This window comes from Acinonyx jubatus, chromosome D4 (assembly GCF_027475565.1).
Source record: "Acinonyx jubatus isolate Ajub_Pintada_27869175 chromosome D4, VMU_Ajub_asm_v1.0, whole genome shotgun sequence".
NCBI lineage: Eukaryota > Metazoa > Chordata > Mammalia > Carnivora > Felidae > Acinonyx > Acinonyx jubatus.
This window is the reverse complement of record NC_069391.1, coordinates 5,374,201-5,381,677: the sequence shown is the minus strand read 5'-3', so window position 1 is coordinate 5,381,677 and position 7,477 is coordinate 5,374,201. Positions and strand designations below refer to the sequence as shown.

The 7,477-nt window shown below is 57.7% G+C and overlaps 1 long non-coding RNA gene across 1 annotated transcript; it reads left to right on the top strand.

Annotated features, from left to right (window-relative positions):
- Positions 1–587: 587 nt before the first annotated feature.
- On the top strand, positions 588–6,048 carry LOC128312085 (uncharacterized). The gene is made up of 2 exons (XR_008290890.1): positions 588–1,352; positions 3,826–6,048. It is a non-coding gene; the product is annotated as an uncharacterized LOC128312085 (long non-coding RNA).
- Positions 6,049–7,477: the final 1,429 nt, after the last annotated feature.

The window sequence follows — 7,477 nt, the reverse complement described above, 5'->3', positions numbered from 1 at the left end:
TGCTGCAAGCTGGTTAAAAAGAGAGAGAGAGAGAGAGAGAGAGAGAGAGAGAGAGAGAGAGAGACGAAGGAAGCTGGTCAGCTTCCTGCCTCCCATGGTTCTTGGGGTGGACATCTCAGTCAGGCTGGCTTACGGTCATCCCACAGCACCTGGCAATGGTGTCACCGGCCCATGTGGATGGGGCTGCCCCAGGGAGCAATCACGTCCCTGGCACCCGGCAGGAAAGGCCATCCAGCCCGTGAGCAGAGGGGCCCCAGGCCATCCAGCGCTGCGCAAACCACTGGGCTGCTGTGCCCCCTCTTAAGAGCCTCCTGCCTCCACTGTCCCCAGAGCCACAGGCTCGCCCTGGGGTTTTCCAGCCCGGGAGGGTGTTTGGGACCTGAGGACTTTCCCCGTGGGGGTCCGGGCTTCAGGAAGACCCTCGCCCCTGCCCCCCACCCCACCCCGCACATCATGAGCCTGTGGTTGAGGCTTCCTGCAGAAAAGCGGCATCTCTTATGAAGTCAGCAGCGCCCCGGAAGGAGGGTGCTGGGCTGGCTCTGCCTCTCCTCCCCTCCACGAGCCTTTCATCACAGGGAGAGAAATCCCAGCAAGATGGTAAGCAGCAATTCAGCCCGAGTTACCAAGACAACCTTCCCAGGCCATGGCTGGCGCTGGCGAGGAGGGAGGGGAGGCTAGAAGGAGACCCCTATCCACCTTGCCCTTCCCGCAGCCCCCAGCCTCCCCAGGGAGCCGCCCCTAGAGGGGCCGAGGGGCCAGCAGGTGCCCCCATCGCGGAGATGCCGGCTGCAGCTTTCATCTGAGAGATGCCGCCTTCACAGAGGCTCCGATTCTCTCGGGCTCCTGGTGGTGAGATCATTGAAGGGGGAGTGATGGGAGATGGAAGGGAATCCTCTCCGCTGTGTAAACAGCTCAGTCACGGCTGCCTCCTCTTGCTGCTCCCGTCTCGTCCGGCCCAAGCCGGGATTTGGGGGCCCAGAGCCACAGGGAGGGGGACAGCACCGGGGCCAAGACGAAGGGGCGGAGGGTTCAGACTGGCCTGAGGGCAACCCCCAGCTCCACCTTTTCTAAGCTGTGTGACTGTGGGCAAGTTACTTAACCTCTCTGAGCCCCAGTGCTGACCAGGTTGTTGAGAAGGAGGAGAGCGCACTCTTGCGGGCAGCCCCTCCCACCAGCAGGTGTTTCCTGCCACGTCCCAGCCTCTCCTGGGTGGAGCTCTGGATGCAGCTGCCGCCCGGGAAGGGACTGACATTTAGTTGGGGCTCACTGGCTACCAGGCCCTTCTCAGTGCTCACAGCCACCCTGCCCAGGAGGAAGCTCTAAGACCCACTTGTCTGCGGTTTGCTTCACAGGTGAGGTGCAGAGAGCCAGCAGCCAACTGCCCCGCAGTCCAGGCTGGGGTGATTCGAAGCCCCAGGCCTTCCCCAGCCTCCTTCCAGCTGTCCCAGTGCTCCGTGGCTTCTGGTGGCCCAGGACACGCGGGCATCGACTGGCAAAGGTGGAGAGACTGGGGTGGCTGCGTGGTCCTGCAGCCAAGCTCCTCGCGGCCACTTCCTCCTGGGGAGCGGCCAAGCCTCCACCCCCACTCCCACCCCCCACCCCCGTCCTTGCGGTGACCTCAGAAGTGTGACAAAAGCCCTGGGAGGCACACAGAATCCAATCATCTGTCATTAAGTGTCCTCCATGGCGGAGGTCCTAACTGAGAGGAGGAATATGAAGTGTTCAGGGGAGAATGAATCAGTAAACCGATTAGCGGAATCCAATCAACTGGGGCGTGGGGGGCGTGAGCAGAGAGAAGAATGAGGGCTGAGGGGCTCATCCTGGCCAGCCAGGGGCCCCCGGGAGGCCAGCACTGGGCCCAGGCCCCGGGAGGTGGAGGCTGGGCAGGTGGGCGCCCCAGCCAGGCCAGCGGGTCCGTAAAACACTCAGCCAGCTGAGAACGCAATCCTCAAATCTCTAGGTGCAGCAAAATCGTGCCCGTGCCAGGCTAGCATCGTTCAACCTCAAGAAGGCTTAGAATCAAGAATAGACATATTTAAGGGGCGCCTGGGTGGCTCAGCCGGTTAGGCGTCCGACTCTTGATTTCGGCTTGGGTCGTGATCTTGCGGTCTGTGGGTTCAAGCCCCGCGTTGGGCTCCGTGCTGAAAGCATGAAGCCTGCTTGGGATTCTCTCTCTCCCTGTCTCTGCCCCTCCCCTGCTCGTGCTCTCTCTCTCTCTCTCTCTCTCTCTCTCTCAAAATAAGTAAATAAGGTTAAAAAAAAAGAATAGACACATTTAAGAGAATCAAAACGATAACGATAATATCTTCATCTTGAGGGTGCACAGGTGTGAGTGTTTCTAAGGTTCAAGACTATCTTGCTGATTAAGATACCAGCCCAGCCTTGTGATTTAAATTTAAAATATGGAAGTGAGCGCTTGATTTAGAAGTGGGGTCTTAGGGGCACCTGGGTGGCTCAGTTAAGTGCCTGACTTCGGCTCAGGTCGTGATCTCGCGGCTCATGAGTTCGAGCCCCACGTCGGGCTCTGTGCTGACGGCTCAGAGCCTGGAGACTGCTTCGGATTCTGTGTCTCCCTCTCTTTTCTGCCCCTCCCCCGCTCACACTCTGTCTCTCTCTCTCTCTCTCTCTCCTTCAAAAACAAACAAACATTAAAAGAGATAAAAGATAAATCGAATTGGGGTTTTACGTTGCGCTCTGGGGAAGTTCAGAAACAGTGCTCGATGTTAACAGCGTTTATAAATGCAGTGTATGAACCATATGCTTCCGTCTGCAGAGAGGCTGGGTTCTCAGACCACTGAATATACCAAAAAAGAAATGGAACACGTTCAGTTTCTTCATGCAGCTTAAAATGTTTAAAGGCGCTTGATTAACTAGTTTTAGAAATGGGACCAAACAGTAATCAAAGGGCCCTTACAAAGGATTGTTCAAATGTGCTAAGTTTATAAATATGTAAACAGAAATAGAATAGTAACTATGTAAAGTGAGCTTAAAAGCTCAAGAAAGAGGTGCATTTTTGAATGTGTAACGTTCATGAACCACATGTTAATGTTTAAAATCAAAGTCATTGTCTGGGTAATCTTTTCGGTGCACAAAAGCCCACCCAGGTTGTTGATTCACTCAGGAGGTTACGTTCCTCCTTGGGCACCTGGGTGGCTCAGTCGGTTAAGCATCCTACATAGATTCAGGTCAGCGTCTCACAATTCAGTACGTAAACTGTCTCTCTCTGCTCCTCCACAGCCCCCCCCCAAAATAAATAAACATAAAAAAAAATAGGGGCGCCTGGGTGGCACAGTCACTTAGGCGTCCGACTCTTGATCTGGGCTCAGGTCATCATCTCACAGTTTGTGGGTTCGAGCCCCACATCGGGCTCTGCACTGACGGTGTGGAGCCTGCTTGGGATTCTCTCTCTTCTCTGCCCCTCCCCAGCTTGTGTGTGCTCTCTCTTTCTCTCTCTCAAGATAACTAAGCTTTAAATAAATAAACAAACAAGCACGTCCTCCTGTGTACCTGGCCTGCCGTGTCCCTTCCTAAGAGGTGGGTTCCAGAGGTAACAGACCCGGCTGTAATCACGGGTTAGTGGTGAATGGGCTGATGTCTGACTCTGGTGGGAAACACTTGGTGCCTTGATCCAGGCCTTGCCCCACAGCTCTGCGATGGTGGGGACACCCCAAGGCTTTTAGTTGCCGCCCCATTCAAGGGGGGGAAAGGTACATGGAGCTCCACCAAGATCCAGGAAGGGGTGGGGAACTCAACATGGTAACCCTGCTATGGAGCTCATTAGATAGATATTAACTGGTGTAATTGCCATGATGACCCATTTCACAGATGAGGCAACCGAGTCGTGGAGCTGGTGAGTGGCACAGCAGGGTCATGGCCCCCCGAAGAACCTGGCTGTAGAACCTTCGCTCCTTATCACATTCCTCCTCGTCAGCATCTTGCCGGATCCTCCTGCCCCCTCCGGGATGTGTGCAGGTCAGTCCACTGAGGCTCAGGGAGTCTAGAACCTTCCCCAAGGCTGCGTGGCCAGCACAGGACAGACACAGCAGCCTCTGGCACCTGTACGTTTGCGCAGCCCAAATCCAGCGGGGGAGACGGATGTTCAGTAGGCAGAGCTCGGATGTTTCTGGATTATAGTCACGGCCAATGTTGTGCAGCAAAGGGCAAGGGCTCAGAGTGCACGTAATAGGGAGAACGGACTGGTGGCTGAGCCAGAGCCAGCCCGGTGGCCTGGAGACTGGGCCAGGAGGACACACGGAGGGTTTTTCAGGCAGCAGCCTGGTCAGGGTTTGGCAAGGGTGCGTGGGGACACCTCTCCGCGTGGGCCCTCGCCTGCCACGCCGGGATTCCAACCCGAGGGCTCCCACTGGCTAGAAGGCAACGTGACGGATTGCCAAGGGACTGACCAGCGTGGCCGCGGGGGCCGACGGCAGCACGCTGGCCTCAGTCGAGCCCCCCCAGCCTGGCCCGAGGTGCCCTTACCGTGACCCGAACCGCTTATATGCCCCCAGAGGAGTCGGGGTAACTCGGTCTCTGTGTTTACTCCTGCCGCGAGCGCCTCTGAACGTTTCATCTTGACTGCTGACTGTATCAAAATTCCCGTGGTAATTGGATCAGGTGCAGTATTTTCCATGAGGATATTAAATCAGGCCTTCTGCCCGCGTCCAGAACGATCCGTTTCCGAATATAAAGACGCAGGAGATGGCATTACCCAAGGTATTTTTCCTCCTTTAAACTTTCTCCCCGCCAACTTTATCATGGCAGCTCTCTATTTGCTGCTGAATAAATTGGGTCCTCCTCCCCTGCCCCAGTTATTAGCCAAAGGGAAGGAAAGGAAAGATTCTTGCAGGCTGATGAGGGACGCCAGGGGCATGGGGGAGACAGGCAGAGCCAAAGTTTGCCCAGGGGACCTGAGGACCCAGGCAGAGCGGCCAGCAGGGGGCGGGCAGGGGGAGCCCCATCAGACGCTTCCCTCCCTGGGAAGGGTGCTGGGCACATCAGCCAACCTTCAAGGTGGGATATTTGGACCATCCGTGAACACCGGGGAAGAGAAGTTCAAGGGCACACGAAGACCCGGGGCTGGGAGGGAGCCGGAAAGGACCTCAGAGACACATCGGTTGCTAAAGAGAGAAAGTGAGGCCACGTCACAGGCTGATGAGGCCACGTCCAAAAGGCTGTCGTTTGGAATAAGCCGGGGACGGTGGCTGCTCAGCAGCGTGGATGTTCCACACCCCGCCAGGTTGCGCACTTTCAAAATGGTTCATTTTGTGCTGTGTCAATTTCACCTCCACCTTGAAAAAGAGTCAGGTCAAAATGCCACGTTACCCGCCGCTGACTCCTTTCAGTTGTCCCACCCACGCTGGCTGAGCCTCTGTCCGATGCCAGGCACCAATCTAGGTCCCAGGATGGAGGTGAAGCTGACACAGGACCCACGAGAAAACAGACACGGGAGAACACAAGCGACGCGACTGCAGGTTGCCGAAATTCTAGAACCTGCGAGATGACCCGAGGGGACAGAAGTGCAGCTTCCGTTGCAGGGGTGCCCGCGATGGGGACGTAGCACTAAGGAAGGCGTGCGTGGATTCATCAAGCCGCACGCTTACCGTGTGCATTTTACTGAATGGAAAGGATACCTGGGCAGAAAACCGGCATAGAGAGAGAGGAGGGAGTGACGGCTCCGACCAGGGGTTAGCGGGGCAGGTAGGCAGGGGGAGCAGGGGGAGAGGGCCTGGAGAAGCTAACTCTCCCCCTCCCACCCCCCGGGGCCTGGGCACACTGCAGAGCCAGCCTCCTCCTGCCCTTTCCTGTAGACTCTGCTCCTTGCTTGGGGCGGAGGCAGCGTCCGGGCACGCAGATGCCTGCCTCGGTGGGGGGCAGGTGGCCGGAGGAAGCCGTTATTTATTTTAGGGACCCAGCCTGTTTGTCTAGTGGGGGAGGAGCCCGTGGTGAGTGTCGTGGGACCAGATTCCTGATTATAACTTCATAACGGGCACTGGCTATTCGGGAGGCGCTGATATTTATGGAATAAATACGACGCGATTTATGGCCGTATCTCCCTCTGATGTCCCATCTGATATGCAATTCAATTTCTTTTATTGTCTTTGGGCTTTTGCCACGGAGGAGAATGCATAAATAAATAAATATATGGGCAAATGGCAGCCGGCGGGCCGGGCCGGGGCTGCCAGCCCGCCGTCTCCAGTCCCATATTAGGCCCATCGATCACGCGTTATGAAGGCAGAGCCTGTCCCCCGACTGGGACAGGGAGCAGACATGCTGGTCACTCCCCGTTATTTAGGGGCCTCCGCTGGCAGGCTTCCCTGCCTGGCCTCTGTCTGTCACCAGGACACGGAGTCCCCACTCAGGACCCAAGCCCGAGCCTCTGGCCGCTGGCTTGCAGGGACTCCAGAGGCCCGGTCCCCACTAGCTCTTCTGAGTGTGGAGAACACGGCCGACTCGTGACATGTGCCCCCTGCCTGGCCCTCCCACGGGAACCCCAAGCCAGCGGCCGAGCTGTGCTTCCGCTCTGGAGTCCAACTACGTCTTCAGAACGAAGCGCTCGCACCTCTGAGCCCTGGGAGCCCGGGCAGGTCCCCCGTCCCTGAGCCTGGCTGCCTCATCTGAGAGCAGGGGTGGCTTCGAACATGGAGGAGACCCTGTGCACGCACTCCATACGCAGCACTGACCCGGCACTTAGGGTGTGACGAGTCTCGGGAACTGGCAGACCGCGTCCCTGCCCTCAGCAAGACCCCGTTCTGGGCGTGACAGAAGGACTCAGTGGCTGGGGCCCGGGGTCATCACTGGTCCCCGGCACTGTCCCAGGCCCCCGCCTCTTCTGAGGGACAGGACGCGGCCCGCGGGAGGACACAGCTGGACAGCCTTGGGGACCAGCCTCAAGTCTCCCCTCCCTGGCTTCTCTGGGGCCTTTGTCTCATACGGACTCCTGCACCCATGATTGGAGTGATCTGTAAAGCATCTTCCTGAGCCCCTCAGGGACTGTCCCCGAGGGGCCAGAGGCCCCGAACCTGCCAACCCCTCAATTGCCCTCACCTTCTGTGTCTCCCGGTCCCAGAGTGGGCTCTGAGGCCTGCTTGGCCCCAGCCCAGCCAGGCTGTGGGGCCTGTGACAGCCCTGCCGTGGCCCGGGGCTCCCGGGGCCTCCCTCCCCTGTCAGATCCGGGCACTGTCCCTCCTCCTACACACACACACACACACACACACACACACACACACACACATCCAGATGGAAGCCTGAAAGCTCCCAACACATCCCCAAGACCCCGCAGTGCCCGAAAGGTGATTTGCAAAGAATTCTCTTCGCTGAAGACCCAAATTCCCCTGCTGCGGGGTGGGCACAGACAGCAGTAAACCGTGGAGCAGGCTGGTCTCAGGGTGTGGTGGGGAAGGGTGTTCCAGCAGAGGGAAGAGTGTGTTTAGTGCTCCGAGGCCCATGCAGAACTCCCTACACGCGCTCGGAGGGGACT